The sequence below is a fragment of the Myotis brandtii genome, unplaced genomic scaffold (assembly GCF_000412655.1).
Source record: "Myotis brandtii unplaced genomic scaffold, ASM41265v1 scaffold11, whole genome shotgun sequence".
Lineage (NCBI taxonomy): Eukaryota > Metazoa > Chordata > Mammalia > Chiroptera > Vespertilionidae > Myotis > Myotis brandtii.
In genome coordinates this window covers 959,300-976,863 of record NW_005353752.1, presented here as the reverse complement: position 1 = coordinate 976,863, position 17,564 = coordinate 959,300, and the positions used below count along the sequence as shown (strand labels likewise).

The window sequence follows — 17,564 nt, the reverse complement described above, 5'->3', positions numbered from 1 at the left end:
GATATGGCCCAACCACTCTATTTTGCACCCATGTTTGCATGAGAAATTTGAGGACTCTATTTCCATGGCATAGGTGAGCAGGTGCACCCCTCATCACAGAACACTGAAAATGGCCATGACCACTGCCCCCAAACTGCCACTGACCTAAAGACAGAGCTATCTGTGGCTACTCTCAGCTGTGCCAACACCATCAAACAGTTTTCCCAGGACTTTTCTGGCAGGACAGTGTGATCACCCAAAAATCTACATTTGCACTAATGCATCAGCATGTTCCCCTGGGAGCCAGCAAAATGCCCTCTTCCTGTCCACATTGCCAGACCAAGTGTTGGCATTTCAGAGAGCCAGATGCCAGGCACTTTTCTGAACACATGGTTATGTATGTATTATGTGTAAACCAAAAGTCCATTATTTGAGAAGCTTCAAGCTTGAAAATGTATTTTTAGTAGCACCTGCCAACAAGCCAAGTTGTCTGTGAGCCTCTTTGAGAAGGTTAGCAGCTGTCGGGTGACCCAGACCCATCCCAGGGCCAGCCTGACTTTCATCAAGTACACCATGAGGATGCCTCTTTGTCTGTATCTGGAAAATGACGCAACTTACTAACATTAACAAGGGAAATCCCTCCCAATGATTAACATAGCCAACTGATGACCACTTCTTCCGAAGGAACCCTCTGAGTGTAAACTAGGAACTATGCCCACTCTTGACTGAAATGAATGACATTCTGTAGATGACACTGGCTGAGACAAGGGACTTATAGTTAATAGACAGGATGGTGAGTATCCACAGTCCACATGCAGCTGTACTTGCATACTGTTTCTGACTTGAGTTGTACACCCTGGTCTGTGTCACCCATCGAGTAGTGATCTCAGCTGAGTGTGGCCTCACTCATCAGCGCCAGGGGCACAGGTGGCCGGTCAGCTGAGGGCACGCTGACCACACATCAGATTACTAGGCCCTGTTGTGAAGCCTCGGCACACCTTTCTGAGAGGCAGAAGCAGGGCTGGCTCTGATTCAGCATTATCACCCAGGCACATGTAAGGGGACCCTCCACTTAGCTTAAACACTTGGAGGTGTTAACACCGCCGAATGGAGCACTCCGCGGATTGCTGTGCTTAGAGAAGCACACAAGCTGCTTCTACTGAACTCACGCACTAGCTGTCGCTTCCCAGGCCAACCTTCAGGGGACTTTTATAGTACCAGCATTACAGATTTGTGATACCCTTCCATTTTAATAAGACAGATTCAGGATTGGCAGGGGCTGACATGCTAGACGTGAGCTTTAAATGAGGACTGAAGCAGTTAATACAGTACCATTATTAGAAGATAAATCATGGCTTGATAATGTAAGCACAGATTCACAGGACTGTTTTAAAAAATTACCTGGCAGTATTGTAATTATATATTTTTAAAATTACAAATTTGAAAATTTTTATGGATAAAATGATGTGGTAGCTGAGGTATATCTTAAAATATTCCAGGGAGGGGGAAATAAATGGGAATAGTATAGATAAAACAAGAAAAGTAAAATGTTGCCCTAGATGGGTGGCTCAGTTGGTTCGAGTGTTTGATTCCCAATCAGGGCACATACCTGGGTTGGGGGTTCGATCCACATTGAGGAGCATACAGGAGGCAACCCATCAATGTTTCTCTCTCACCTCTCTCTCTCTCTCTCTCTCTCTCTCTCTCTCTCTCTCTCTCTCTCTTCCTCTCACTCTAAAATCAGTAAACATCCTCTGGTGGGGATAAAAAAAAGAATAGCTAAATGTTAATCATTGTTGAAACTGGATGAGGGGTAGTTGCAATACTGTAATTTATAAGAAATACATACAGTATTTGGTGATACCATTGATCAAAATACATTTTTCATATATATTTGGTCTTCCTCTACAATTCCTAGTTCACAGCTCCCAGAACTCTTGGAATTCCCTAAGTGTTGGGGAAGGAGGGAGGTGTCTTTTTATGTTAATGATGTGACATTTGTAAAGCACATAAGGATGGGGACTGGTTGCCAATGGTACCAACCCTGATCAGTGCCACCCCAATGTCCTGTCCTCCAGAAAGAGGGGAAGGGCTGGAGGTTGAATCAATGACCAATAGACAATCAGTCATGACTATGTGGCAAGTCTCCATAAACCCCAAGAAGATGAGATTGGCAGAGCTTCAGGGTTGGTGAACATGTGGAGATTTGGGGAGAGTGGTGTACCTACAGAGGGCATAGAAACTTTTACCCTTTCACCGCACCTTGCCCTAAGCATTTCTTCCATTAGGCTGTTCTTGAGTTATAACCCTTCACAATAAACCAGTGACCTACTAAATAAACAAAAAGATTACCTGTCAGGAACAGCTGCTAATAAAACTCTGTGGCTGTGTACAACTAACTTCTTTATGAGATGAACACATTAGTGTTTTCTCCGAAGAGTTGCAGGGAGTTACATTTTATATGCAGTCTCCTTGTCAAACTTCACAGGGTACAGAATATTCACTACCAACAAATATGTTCCAACCCCTTTCTAGAATCAATCAAAAAACCTCAGGTTCCAGGTTAAGAGGCACTAAATGTTTAAATTATCATCTGACCCCCCTGTCCCCACAGAGGGAAATACAGACATCCTGTTAGTTCAGGTTGTGTGAATGCCCCTAGATTATTTTCAATGACAGCCCTACTACATCCTTGGCATCCACATCTCACTGGGAATATAAAAATCATTGGTCAGAGATTACAGAAAAGTACCATTGTTATGGACTGAGTGCTGTGTCCCATCCTCAGATTCATAAGTTGAGACCATAACCCCCAATGTGATAGTGTTTGGAAAGGAGGCCTTTGGGAGGTGTTAGGGTTAGATGAGGTTGTGAAAGAGGGCCCTTATGACCTCATCATGGGATTAGTGTTCAGGGAAGAAGAGATATTATCAGAAAGGACACAAGGAGAAGGCAGTCATCTGCAAGTCATGAACAGAATCCAAGTCAGTTGGCACCTTGATCTTGGACTCTCAGCCTCCAGAACTGAGACATTAGTGATCATTGTGTAAGTCACTGAGGCTATGGCAATTTTTATGGCACCCTGAGCAGACAGGCAGCCCATTTCATGCTTGTGATGTTGTTTGTAATTAAAACAAAGTCAGTCTTCATAGACCCTCTGAAATAGCAGTAGACAAGATGGAAACACAGTAGTCTTCCTTATCTGCAGTTTCACTTTCTGTGGGTTGTTACCTGTGGTCAACCATGATCTGAAAATGTTAAATGAAAAATTCCAGAAATAAAGTATTCATGATTTAAATTGTGTGCTGTTCTGAGTAGTGAGATGAAGTTGCACACCATCCCACTCTATCCACTTAGGATGGGAATCATCCCTTGGTCCACCTTATTCACACTTTGTGTTCTCCTCACCCATTTCTCAGTAGTGTCTCAGTTATCGGATCCACAATTGTGGTACCACATTGTTTTTGTTCAAATCATCCTTATTTTACTTAATAATGCCACATTCACATAACTTTTATGACAGTATAATTGTACAATTATTCTATTTTATTAGCTATTATTATTAATTTCTTATTGTGTCTAATTTATAAATTAAATTTTATCATAGGTATGTATGTATAGGAAAAAGCGTAGCATATATAAGGTTTGGTACTACCTGTGGTTTCAGGCTTCCATTTGGGAGGGTCTTAAAATGTGTCCTCCAAGGATAAAGGGAGGCTACAGCAGTTCAGGCACTGAGCTCATGGACCTCACTGTCTAGGACTGATTATAGGGCACTCACTTGAGTCCCCCTGTGTAATAATAGATGCACTGTACCCATATTAGCTGTTAGAAATATCAATGGAAAGATTAAGTTTTTTTTCATTCAACTTCTGTGATTTTCCCCCCATATGGACTCCTCTCCATCACATAGAATACTTTAATGAAATAAAGTAACACAAATATGAAGATAATTGCTTTGCAGGTGATAATGGAAGCATGAGGGTCTTGATATTTATTATTTGAGACAGCAGATACATTGGCCAAGGGTATAGGTTCCAGAGCCACACCATATGGGTTCAAGTCCTGGGTCTGTTATTTATAAGATATGCTACTTTGACAATTCTCTTAAACTGTCTGACTTGGTTTCCTGGTTCACTCATTTGAAATAGAAGAAAATAATAGTAGTTTCCTCCTATGGTGGTTGTGATCTTTGGAAGAGGTAAGATATATAGTGTGGAAAACAGTAAGTACACAATAAATATTAGCCTTTATTATTTCTTTATATTTATCTTTATTTTACCATGGTGCTGAATGAGAACATAATTGCACTGAAGAAGCTGTACTGCCACGGTGAGATACAGGCCACTCATAATTGTTAGCCCTTGAATATGCTGCCCCTATGTTTGAAGGCCCTGTTCAACACAGATCACAGGTGGGCTTCACTGATATACACAACAGTGCGGTGAAATAGATAAGGAAGCATGTATCTGGTGATAATGATGGCAGTTAAATTTGCTGGTAATGTGCTAACCAGTTGCAGTGTACTTAGAGTTGCCCAGACAGAAAACAAATAAAAACTAAAAAAGATAGTGACATTTATCCTTTGAGGCAATAGGAAATAAATAATTGAAAAAAGGAAATTTAGTTGAAGTCTTGGCAGTGGCAACTTACAATTCCCAAGGTTTGTACCTTCCCTTCCCCACCCAGACCTCAAATATCACCTACTTTATTAATAACTTACGATGAAGGTTCACTGCAATTAAAAGGTAATATAAATTAGAAAACATAACTACTCTGAGCACTGTATGCTTATATCTGAAATACACACCTTCAAGTCATAACCATGCCACTTACCAATGTTTAATTTGGGGCAACTTAATCTGACACTTACTGGCTGGTTGTCAGAGGTTTGACTTTGTGCAGTCCTGTGTAATAAAGGCTTTGGAGAATCTACATTTTCTGTTCCTGGGAGGTAAACAGCCTCTCAATTCTTGAAATCTCCTGAGTCATAGTAGTGTCTTTGTTATTCTGAATGGGCCCTGATAGATTTTATGAAGGAGATGAATTAGGATTGGGCTGGTCCAGTTGAAAAGACCATGATTAGAAGGTTGGGATTTTGAACCCCACTATGGGGGAAGGCAGTAGGGCTAAAGAGATTTCACTCAATCACATTCAATGGTTTCATCAATCATGCTTATGAAATAAAACACTAATAAAAACTCTGGACACCAAAGCTTATTAGAAACTCATTAGAAATGCAGATGCATGAGCTTCCCTGGCTGCCGATATCCTGTGTGTGTTGTTGCACATTGCTGAGGAAGGTGATGTGCTCAGATTCCGCAGGAGGTGGACACCAGCGTTTTGTGTTCAGGACTCTCCAGACCTCCTTCTAAGCATCTCTTCTAATTGGTCCTGATTCGTATCTTTTTCTTGTGATAAAGTCATAGTCATAAGATTGCCACTTTCCTGAGTTTTATTCTAGTGAATTATTGAACATAAATGGGTAGTGGAGACCCCCAAATTTGTATCCAGTTGTTCAGAAATGAGGTTGGCCCTGAGAACCTCAAGGTCGGGCCTGGTGTCTGAATGAGGGCAGTCTTATGGGAAACTGTGAGCCTAATCTCTGAATTAGTTTCAGAGGTTACTCCAGCTAGTTTCTTCTTCACCCTAGAATTCAGAAAAAGCATTTTGAAAATCTGATAAGTAATATCATCTAGTGCAGTGGTACTCAGTCTCAAAGTGTGATTCTGGAAGAGCAGCATCAGAACCATCTGAGAATTTGTTAGAAATGCAGATTCTTGGCACCATCCAGGCCTCATGCATTAGAAATGTGGTGCTTTAACAGGCTCCTCAGGCGGTGCTGATAGACTCCTCAGTTTGAGAGCAACCACTCAGCAGTTAGAGGTAGACTTGAGAGGTAGACAGCCTCCATTCAAATTCCCTTTTCCCATTTATTAGCTGTCCCCTTGGGTAAATTGCTTAACCTCACTGGGATTTGGTTTCTCATCCATACAGATGGAGATACTGATAGAACACCACCATGGAGCCCCATGGTGTGAAGGAAAAATGAGTTAATATATATATATAAAGCACTGACAAAGGATTTGTTGTCATCTATATCATAAAGAGGTAACATGCAAAATGACTGTCACGCCCTTGCACAAGATGGCCGCCCCCATGTGGTTAAAGATAGCTGCCCCCATATGGTCACAAGATGGCCACCACAAGATGGCTGGCAGCGGAGGGCAGTTGTGGGTGATCAGGCCAGCAGGGGAGGGCAGTTAGGTGTAACCAGGCCAGCAGGGGAGGGCAGTTGGGGGAGACCAGGTCTGCAGGGGAGGGCAGTTGGGGGCAATCAGGCCAGCAGGGGAGTGGTTAGGGGGTGATCAGGCTGGCAGGCAGAAGTGGTTAGGGGCAATCAGGCAAGCGAGCGATTGGGAGCCAGCAGTCCCAGATTGTGAGAGGGCTGTCTGACTGCCAGGTTAGGCCAGATCCGGCAGTTGGACATCCTCCGAGGGGTCCCAGATTGGAGAGGGTGCAGGCTGGGCTGAGGGATACCCCCTCCAGTGCACAAATTTCATGCAACGGACCTCTAGTTATCTATAAAACAAGAATATTGCTACTTGTGCTGTGGTGAAAATTAAATGAGATAAAATATGTAATATACTTCTTGGTACATATTACATGATTAAGTAATGACAGTTGCTTTTATTATCTACAACTTCAACTAATTTTAGAGTATTAAAATTATTTTCCTGAATAGCAAATGGAAGATATACTCAAGCTGCTTGGAATCTTCTTCAGAAGAGCAGTGTCCCATCCCTGACTCCTTGCTAAGCTGAGGGACTGTCTACAACATGCAGTGCTGTGCACTTTCTAAGAAATCTGTCATTAGGTGATTTCATCATTGTGTGAACATCATAATATTATTGGTGGAAATGGGGTTCTTGGATGCCACTGAAATAAGAATTTCCGGGGGCCCCTACAGGAAAATGAAGCATTGTAGAAAGAGTTATTTCTATGGACTCAAACCCCTGTGTTTCCAAGATTCCATTTTCCTTCATTCCCCCCAACGAAGAAATGTAGTTGTGGGTTCAGCAGAGCTAGAATCAGAGCCAGTGTCGAGTTTTTGTTCCATGTTGGAGTAGTGTCCAGTCCAGCATCAGGTAAGCATAGTTTGTGTTCCCTGCTACAGTCCATCAGTCCATTGCACATGGAATCCACATGGTTTTGAGCCTCATGAGTGAATGCAAGAGAGCCAAGAGAGAGAGAAGTTTTTTGTCTAGGGGATTGTGTATTCCCAAATTTTCATTGGCCCTGGCCCCTCTGGTGAATTATCTCTGTCCCAGGGTGTGACTGACAATCATCTTTCCTACATCACATCGACTTTACTGTGCATGTGCCCATCTTCCTCTTTGTTGGACTCCATACCCAGTGACCTGCAGGGAATGGGCTAGAGGTTTCTGGGATGTGTAAAATTTCAGCTTCCTGATGAAGCTTCCCAAATGACATGTCTATAGTGTCTGGTCTTCCCTTTGTTCCTTTTCTATTATTAATAACTAGCTAATTACAATGGTATCAGATGTGCTTACACAAACCTAGATGGTGTAGCCCACTATAAACCTAGACTACATGGTCTACCATATAGCTCCTAGGCCACCATGCTGTACAGCATGTTACTGTACAAAACAAAAGGAGAGTGAGTCAAGCACAAGAGAAAACAATGCAACCAAGAGACATGTTGATCAGAAGATGTATGAGGCTGCTATTGGTATAACATGACATACTGTTTTATAGCAAACTTTTTATTTAATTTTAATTTTTTTCTATTTATTGATTTAAGAGAGAGAAAGGAAGGAAGTGAGAGGGAGAGAAACATCAACCGATTGTTCCACTTATTTATGCATCCATTGGTTGATTCTTTTATGTTCTCTGACCAGGGATTGAACTCACAACCTTGGTGTGTCAAGACAATGCTCCAACTAACTCAGATACCCTGCTAGGGCTACAAACTTTTCATTTAAAAAATAGAAAGAGTATACTATAAAATAATGATAAAAATATACTGGAGTATAGTAAATGCATTAAATATAGTTGTTTATTATCACTTTCAAGGTTTATGTACTGCACATAACTGTATGTATCATACTTTTATACAACTGGCAGTGCAGTGGGTTTGTTGACACCAGCCTCAACACAGATGCATGAGTAATGTGTTGTACTACAACATTAGGATGGCTACAACGTACTAGGCAATAGGAATTTTTTAGCTTTATTATAATCTTATGGAAACATCATTGTTTATGTATTTAGTTGTTGACTGAAACATCATTATGTGGTTCATGACTGTATTACTAAGTTATTAATCACTCATTTATCCATATATTATATTAGAAATGAGTGGTTAGATTAATCATGCTTTCCTGCCTTAGACTTCAAGCTAATAATGAGAAAAAAAGTTGTAATTTGTTCCTTATCAAATCTCAAATGGTTGCTCAAGATGGAGAAATGCAATAGTTTGTATTTTAATCACCATTTATACTTTAAGTGGTCTTTTGTGATTATTTTAAGGCAAGAACTGCTCTGGTTATTTTATTGATTTTTTATTTAAAATATATGGGTATTTAATATTTTACATGTAGAAATGCAATGTTTCTCAAAGACACATTCCAGAGATTTTTCTGTATCAACATTGCCTGGGGTGTTTATGGTTAAAAGTAAAACAACCAAAACATGAATGAAAATCTCAGGCATGGTTGTCATTTATATTTTTAGAAATTAAAAAAAAATTAGAAAACAGAATAATAAAAAACCAAGAGATGTTTGCACAACTAGAAGAGAAAATGTTGAAGATGAGAGAAATTTAGAAGAGAGAGGAGAGGGAGAAATGGAACAGGAAACCTTGGAGTCTCAGAAGCCCAGTCCAGTCACTTTGCTGATGACATAGGCTTTGGTTAACTGAGTGACATAAGCACAGTGATTTCAGTCCTTTATGATAGACTAGAGGCCCAGTGCACAAAATTAATGCACAGGAGGGTGTCCTTCAGCCCAGCTTGCACCCTTTCCAATATGGGACCCCTCAGGGGATGTCTGACTGCCCTCTCACAATCCAGGACTGCTGGCTCCTAACCACTTACCTGCCAGCCTGCCTGATTGCCCGTAACTGCTTCTGCCTGCCAGCCTGATCGCCCACAACTGCCCTCCCCTGCCATCCAGATCGCCCCCAACTGCCCTCACCTGCAGGCCTGGTCACCCCCAACTTCCCTCCCCTGCCAGCCTGATCACCCACAACTGCCCTCCCCTGCTGGCCATCTTGTGGGGGCCATATTGTGATGACGTGGGGTAGCCATCGTGTGGTGACCATCTTGTGATGAAGTGGGGGCGGCCATCTTATGATGATGTGAGGGCGTCGCATGAGGGTGCAAGGGCCACCTAGGCTTTTATTAGTAGAGATGTGTTTAGTTTTGTCTGTCCTACATATCAAACCTCTATAATCTTCTGGTTATATCTGGCCCATCAGGGTCAGATCTCATCAGTCCTGAGGGAAATATTAATCTTTTAAGAACACATTCTAAGTGCAAATACACACCATGTGCGTGGCTGCCATCTTTTCCCCTCAGTCACTTTAGAAATATTGTACAAAGACATCCCCTTGTTGCCACAAGTCTCCTGAAGGTTAGGAATATCTAACAGCTGCTCTTCTTCCCTTCAATGCACAAAAAGCAAAGATAACCTGGTTGCTATTCTTATGGGTCTAGTTATGAGACTTTTTTTGTTCTGAGACAGGTGCAGTGAATAAAATATACTCAGAGACACACATGCAGTGCGAGACTTATCTATGCTAAAGAGACTTAGTGATTTCTAAGTAATTTATAATTTAAAATAGGGAAACCAGATAGCTTTATCCTTAGATAGTTCACAAAATTTCTATTAGAGTTTTGCTACCATGAAGTATTTTTACTGGTTCTGATAAAATGGGACTTGTCAGAGCTTATCTAATTCTGTTCCCTGCCATTTCTCTGGAGGAGGCACCCATGAGATAGAAAATGGAAATATATGCAGAAGATCTGTCTGAACAATGCATAAGATGGATGATTGTTGCTGAATAAGTAGAAATTATTTCTGGAGTACCTTACCGTCAGAAAACACACACTAAAATTGCAAAGGTGTGGGCCAATGTTGTGAGTGTGGAGTGATGGGGGGGAGAAGGGTAGGGCTACTATATACAGCAAGTTGGCCAATTAAGCAATATGAAATATTCCTGCTACCAAGACATCTGGAAATGCTAAAATGTAGCAAGGATACTTTTGAATGCAGAAGCGGACTCCTTAGAAAATAAGAAACACTCAGTGGATACCAAACCACAGTTACTATTAGGCAAGACCTGGCGTGATTGAGAAGAAGAGAATGTTAAGAGGCAGGATGATGGTGTTTGGTATTCCTCCATTTACTACTAGTTTATATATCTGGCTGAATTATTTATAGTATGTATCTCTGTCTGAACTCACTGACTTTACGATATCCTCTTAATTTTTCTGTCTCAAGGAAGAGACTATTAGATTACTTTCTTATTAGTTTGAGAGGTCAATGATATCACTGCATTTGGTACCCATCTCTATTGTACAGAGAATCAACAGGGAACAGCTATGAGGGCAGGCAACAGCTGGGTGGAGTATGTAGACAACTTTGGATCAAAGTTTCATCCTTTGAATCAAAACCAGTTTGCAGAGGGATTGGGCTGATGGGTATTATAATTGGTATCATAACAACAAAAGGATCCAGGTCAGCACAACTCACACTTTGCTTGCCAGTTTATTATCCTTTCTTATACAGATATTTCCACTTTCAGAAAGTAAATTTCATCCGTATAGATTAGAGTTCTTTGTTAAAGATCAGATTAAAAATTCACACAGTTATGGGATGAACTATGTGAACCACAAAGCATTATTTCAGTGCAGATTAGATTCAGAGCAGGGCAGACAGAGGGGACTGGCAGAGTTCACTGGCAGACACAACCACACCTACAGTACCAAGCCTGTCTACAGGTGCTTACCTTTGGGTATTTACCTAAAAGAAGTTACTGGAAATCAAATCAAATCCAAGTAAAGTTCACATGGGTAGTAATTAACCTGCAGTAACCTTGTAGACACACACTGTTTCAGTATGTTTCACTCTTCAGATCATTCTGGGGAAAAGACAGGAGGCATTCAAGCCCTTTCAGTATTAGTCCATAATTAAAGTGTTTAGTGATGTGCACAGGGACCAGCCAAGATGGCAGATTTTATTTTATTTTATTTTATTTTTATTGCTTAAAGTATTACAAAGGGTATTACATATGTGTCCTTTTTTTCCCCCCGCCCTTGACAATCCCCTGGCCTCCCCTACCCCCCAGTGTCTTATGTCCATTGGTTATGTTTATATGCATGCATACAAGTCCTTCAGTTGATCTCTTACCCCCTCCCTACTGCCCCCCAACCCTCCCCGGCCTTCCCGCTGCAGTTTGACAATCTGTTTAAGGCAGCTCTGCCTCTGTCTCTATTATTGTTCATAAGTTTATAATGGTCTTTATTATCCATGAATGAGTGAGATCATGTGGTATTTTTCCTTCATTGACTGGCTTATTTCACTTAGCATAATGCTCTCCAGTTCCAAGATGGCAGATTTAAAAAGAAAGCCTGTGAAATCACTTGTCAGAGAGGAAGTTCATGTTGGGTAACCAGATAACTTTTTTTTTTTTTGCCTACAACAAGGACACTCTCAGAAATGTGTAAAGCTAAACATTGTCCAAGGGATTTACTTTCCCAATAATTGCTGTCTTTGTAAGAGGTCATCCTAAACAACTTTTAAAATGAATCAGTCATGATGGGAGGAGATGGATCCAGGAAGGTGTTACTGTACACAGTCATTAGGAGGGTCATGGAGACTGTGCAGAGGACAGGGGCACACCTGGATCCTGGGGTGCCCACAATTATCAACTGGCTCCCCCAGATGTGTGGGTCCTGTGTCCAGCTTCAGGAGGCAGGCTGAGGGTTGGAGCATCTCCATGTTTCCTGCCAAGATAATGGCAGGGGGAAGTTCTTACACTGAGCATACCAAAAGCTAGGAAAATGAGAGGGCAGAGTCCTAGTGGCCAAAAGCTAACAAGATGAGTGGATCGAAAAAAGCCCTCCCCTCCCTAGAAGAACCACATATTTCAGCAGGAAGGGGAGATGATCCTTGAGGTGGGAGTTCGCCATTCTCTCAGGTTGCACCACTTAAATCAGCAGTTCTCAACCTGTGGGTCGCGAACAATGAAAATACATCCTGTATATCAGATATTTACATTATGATTCACAACAGTAGCAAAATTACAGTTATGAAGTAGCAACAAAAATAATTTTATGGTTGGGGGTCACCACAACATGAGGAACTGTATTAAAGGGTCGCAGCATTAGGAAGATTGAGAACCACTGAATTAAACCTCTTTCCTTTTGCACCAGAATCTGCCTCACCAGTCTGGCTTTTGCTGCCATAGGCAGCTGAACCCACTTGTTTGGTTTCAGGGGTTCCAACTAAGTCAATGTGTATTTTATGAAGGGTATTTGTTGTGGGGTTTCCAATAGGAAATCACTGATATGCATTAGCTAAGATAATAAAAAAGATATTATAATAGAACACAGATGATAAGGTGGGGAAAATATCATATTCTACCTTTGTACAGATGTCAGTGCAAGTGGTTTGGGAAGAGTTGCTATATTTTTTAAAGGTGTTGCATCACTTTTAATTTATATTTCAAATCTTAGTAATATGTCCCTCAACTTTGAATTTTATATAGCCTTCAGCATGTCTTACAGTTACCCAGACAAGATAATAAGTTTCAGAAAATAATCCTTACAAAGAAGATATCAGTCTTTTCCTGCCTTTGGACTCCAACTGAAACATGGGCTCTTCTTGGGTCTCAAACCTGCTGCCTTTCAGAGTTGAACTTACACTGTTGGCTCTTCTGTGTCTGCTTATCATGGGCAGGTCTTAGGACTTCCAGCCTTATAGTAATTCAACATATATCTCTCTTCTTCCCGCCCCTGCCCTCAACCCTCACTGGTTCTGTCTCCCTGGAGAACCCTGACCAATACAGGACTTACTTCTGTTATTTTGCTCTTTGTTTCCTATTTGTCTTATGTCCTTTTCTTTCTCAATTCCTCATTTGTCTTTAATTGATTTTTTTTCTAGAGTACTGTTTTCATTCTTTCCACATTTCCTTTTCTGTATATTTTTATTTATTTTCTTAGTGGTTACCCTCGAGATTATAATTAACATCCTAAATTTCTAATAATGTAGTTGAATTGATACCAACTTACCTGGAAGCATACAAAACTGTGCCCCTTGTTGAAGCTTATTATACTACTAGGGGCCCAGTGCACAAATTCATGCACCTTGAAAGGAACTGTGGGCCGCGAGGCTGTGGTAGGCACAGGGGTGGGTCTCGGCCCATCCCCCACCTGGCCCCTCCAGCTGCGGCCTCTTGTCCCCTGTCTGCTGGCAGCCCTGCTCCCGCCCTGCTACTCCCATGCACTGACAGCGCAGCTCGCACCTGCTGAAGGCACGGAGCAACTGGGGCCGGTGCCATCAGCAGCTGCCGGCCACAATCGCCCCTCAGAAGCAGGGAGAAGTGGAGAAGCCCTCAGGGGTGATTGGGGCCGGCAGCCACCACGCGCTCACACCCGCTGATGGTGCCAAGTGATCAGGACCGGTGCAGGGCACTGGCAGCAGGTGTGAGCAGTGGCTCTGGCACTGACTGTGGGTGCGAGCGGCGGCTGCCGGCCCAGTCTCCCCTCAGGAGCAGGAGGAGGTGGAGAAGCCCTGAGGGGAGATGGCGCTGAGCGATTGGGGAAGGTTCCAGGCACCCAAAGTGGGTGTGAGTGTTGGCTCCAGCGCCGGCAGCAGGTGCGAGCAGGGCTGGCGCCAGCAGCAGGTGCGAGTGCCGGGTGGGACCACTGCAGCAGGTGCGAGCAGGGCCGGCGCCAGCAGCAGGTGGGAGTGCCAGGTGGGACCATGGCGCAAGGGAGCAAAGAATTTTCAGTAACCACCAGAAGCTCACCCTGATGACAGTGACCAGTGCCCTGCCTTGGTCTGATGCCCCCGCTCACCTGCTCTACCATCCCACTGGGGCCGACGCCTGCCATGTTCCGCACATGCTCCCTGGTGGTCAGCACACATCATAGGAACCGGTTGTTTGGTTGTTCCGGTTGTTCCACCGTTTGGTCTATTTGCATATTAGCCTTTTATTATATAGGATGACTGCTTGTATAATAATCCTTGCAACAAGAATTCATGTCGTCTGATTCTCTCAATGTGGCATCAGCTTTTGGCACCATCTTTTCTCATTCATGTTTTAATTTTCTCAGTTCCTCTTAAGATATGTAAATTTTCAATGCATTGGCTGTTTTCTATTACTGAGTTTGGAGAGTTTTGTGTATATTCTATACCTAGTCTTTATCAGATAAGTGATTGGGACACAATGGAGATTATATGAGGAAAATCCTGACACTATTTAATATTCTTATTTTAGCAGGCTGTTCCTTGTTGAGGTGCAGTGGGAAGGGCAGAGGGGTGTTTGCTCAGCCTCCTGTGAGTCTAGCCAACCCCAGGCCAGCAGGATGCAGCCTGACTGCCAGGGCCTTGCTGCAGGTGGGTGGTGGAACTTCAGTTACCTCCTCAGCCTACTGACACCTTCCTGATGAAAACAGAGCACCAACTAGCACCACTTCACTAGCACTACCTATACCTGAGCCCTGCTGCCACCATAAAGGGGCAAGCTCACATGACTCGCCACTTGTAGCTGAGTTGGGGCACAGCTCAGCTCCCCATTGGGCCCTGCTGACATGGGGGTGTGTGAAGCCTCCTGCCTTCCACACCCTTATTAACTTTCTTTGCTGCTGGGCAGATGTGGATACCACGTTGGCTGTCACACTGCTGATACTGCCCAGGCCGGGGGAGTGTAGGAACAGCCTGTTTCTGCAGGCCAGGTGGAAAGGTCAGCTTTCTGTGCACTGGCAATGGAATCCGCACCTACCATATCAGGCAGAGAGGAGGAAGATCCACTCCCTGGTCAGTGTGCTAAAACCCGGGAGCCATGTGTTTTTCCCTGGTTTCTAGCTGGAATAGGGTGGACATGGCCAGAAAGATTTTCGGTTGGTAGGCCACCTTTTCCAAGTCCTTCCAATGCTGGAAGAGGCTTTTCTTGGGGCCAGTTTTCCTGTCTGTTGGCAGTTTACCTGGGTGTGAGAAGGCAGTCCAGGGGACTCACATTGTTGTTCCTTAGCACTGAGGCCCCTCACAATCTTCCTTTTGCCACCTTTCAGCCTCTTTCTATGCCAATTTGTTGTGTTATGTTCAAGATTTATAATTTTAAGTGGGAGAACCTGGAAGGAATAAGACTACTCTGTCTTGTTGGTATTGGAAGTCTAAGATATAGTTTGCATTTTTAAATAAAATGAACATTGTAATAGTGCCAAAAGATAAGACGCTTTTGTTCTTAAAAGTACTAAATATATATTTTTTTAATTCTCACCTGAGGTCATGTTTCTTATTGATTTTTAGAGAGAGAGACGAAGGGAGAGGGAGAGATGGATTGGTTGCCTCCTGCATGGAAACCACAACCTAGGTATGTGGCCTGACTGACTGAATCAAACCTGAAACTTTTTGGTGTATGGGACAATGCTCCAACCAACTAAGCCACCTGGCCAGGGCTTAAGTAATCTATCTATCTATCTATCTATCTATCTATCTATCTATCTATCAAAAGCCAGGGTCCGTGACAACCAAAACGAGCAGAGACCAGAACACCATGGCACCTTGCCCAGGGTGCCCTCCACCCCCAAGGAGCAGTTAGGGGAACCCCTAGGCAACATGATAGGGTGCAAGTTTGATGGGGGAAAGTCAAAGAAATAGGGGGGAAGGTCTTAAGGGTCTGCGGGGTTGGGGTGGTTGGCCCGGGGTAGGTTTGGAGTGTGCTGGGGAAGGAAGAGGAAGATCCGATTGGAAAATGGCTCAGCACAGTACCTTTCTCATTGCAAACTAGGTCGGTGCCAGCAGTGGACTGAATGGGCAGTTGTTTCATGAGTGCACTTAGGACCGACATGTTCATGGCAGCAGCAGTACTCCCAAAACTTCACTGATTCCAATAGTTCCAGTGTAAAAGAACAGAAAAATCCTCTCCAACTAGAGGTCCTGGATGTTGCAACGTGACTGAAGGAAACACTACTTAAGGAGGAGATAGAAAAACCGGAAGTATGCGACCAGAGGGTTGTGGGATTGTGGAGGATGCCTGGGCGCCTAGAGCTGGAATGTGAGCCTGTTAGTAAGCATGTACATAGTCAGCCCTATAGTCCTCAGTCTCGTAGTATTTGGACGTGACTTCTGGGGGGAAATTAGTTTGTTACCTTGGTTTGAAGCGGAGGACAAGAGCTGTGAGTACGACCAGCTCTATGAGGAGTCCACCCGCACCTCCCAGGAACTGCAGATGAAGCGCACCGCAATAGAAGCCTTCAATGAAACCATCAAGATCTTCCAAGAGCAGGGCCAGACTCAAGAGAAGTTCAGCAAGGAGTATCTGGAGCACTTCCGTGTGAGGGCAATGAAAAAGAGATGCAGAGGATCCTGCTGAACTCAGAACGGCTCAAGTCTTGCATCTCTGAGATCCAGAGCCACACAAAGCTGGAAAAGGAGCTGCAGATACAGGCCTTGACAACCTAGGTAAGCGCATGAATAGCCTGAAGCCAGACCTGATGCAGCTGCGCAAGATCCAAGACCAGTACCTGGTATGGTCACCCAGAAAGGCGCCTGGCAGAAGAAAATCAATGAGTGGTTGGGAATCAAAAATGAGACTGAAGACCAGTATGCACTGATGAAGGATGAGGATGACCTCCCCCACCATAAGGAACGAACCTGGTATGTGGGCAAGATCAACCCCACGCAGGCTGAGGAAATGCTGAACAGCAAGTGGGATGATACCTTCCTCATCCATGAGAGTAGCCAGTGGGGCTGCTATGCCTGCTCTGTGGTGGTGGGCAGTGATACCAAGCACTGTGTCATCTACCGCTCGGCCACTGGCTTGGGTTTTGTGGAGCCCTACAACCTGTATGGGTCTCTGAAGGAGCTGGTGCTGCATTACCAGCACACCTCCCTCATGCAACACAACAATGCACTTACCATCACACTGGCACATCCCATGTGAGCCCAGCCCCCCCTAGCCCCCTCACAGCCGGCTGACTCATACAGAGCAGGACTCCATCTTTCTGTCTGCCTGTCTCTCTTCTTTGTGAATCTTTCTCTGTCTCAGTCTCTCTTGTGCTTTCTCTGAGTCTCTCTCATCCTGTCACTCTTTCTATCCCCATCTCTGTCTTCTCTGTCTTTCTTATTCTCTGTCCCTCTAAGTCTCTGTTAGAGGAGCATACCTCCACCACCCCATGCCCCCTTTTCCCCATGGACACTGCCCTCACCTGGTTCTGCCTGCCCCCACCAGTTCCTACAGTTCCCCCAAGCTTCCCCTGCCTGTGTACCTGCTATGTTCACAAAGGCCCCTGGGGTGCTCAGCCCCAGCCTGGTGCTCTGCTTTATAAGCC

At 43.7% G+C, this 17,564-nt stretch overlaps 1 pseudogene; it reads left to right on the top strand.

Moving 5' to 3' along the window:
• The first annotated feature begins 16,306 nt into the window (after positions 1-16,306).
• On the top strand, positions 16,307-17,176 carry LOC102242996 (annotated as a pseudogene).
• Positions 17,177-17,564: the final 388 nt, after the last annotated feature.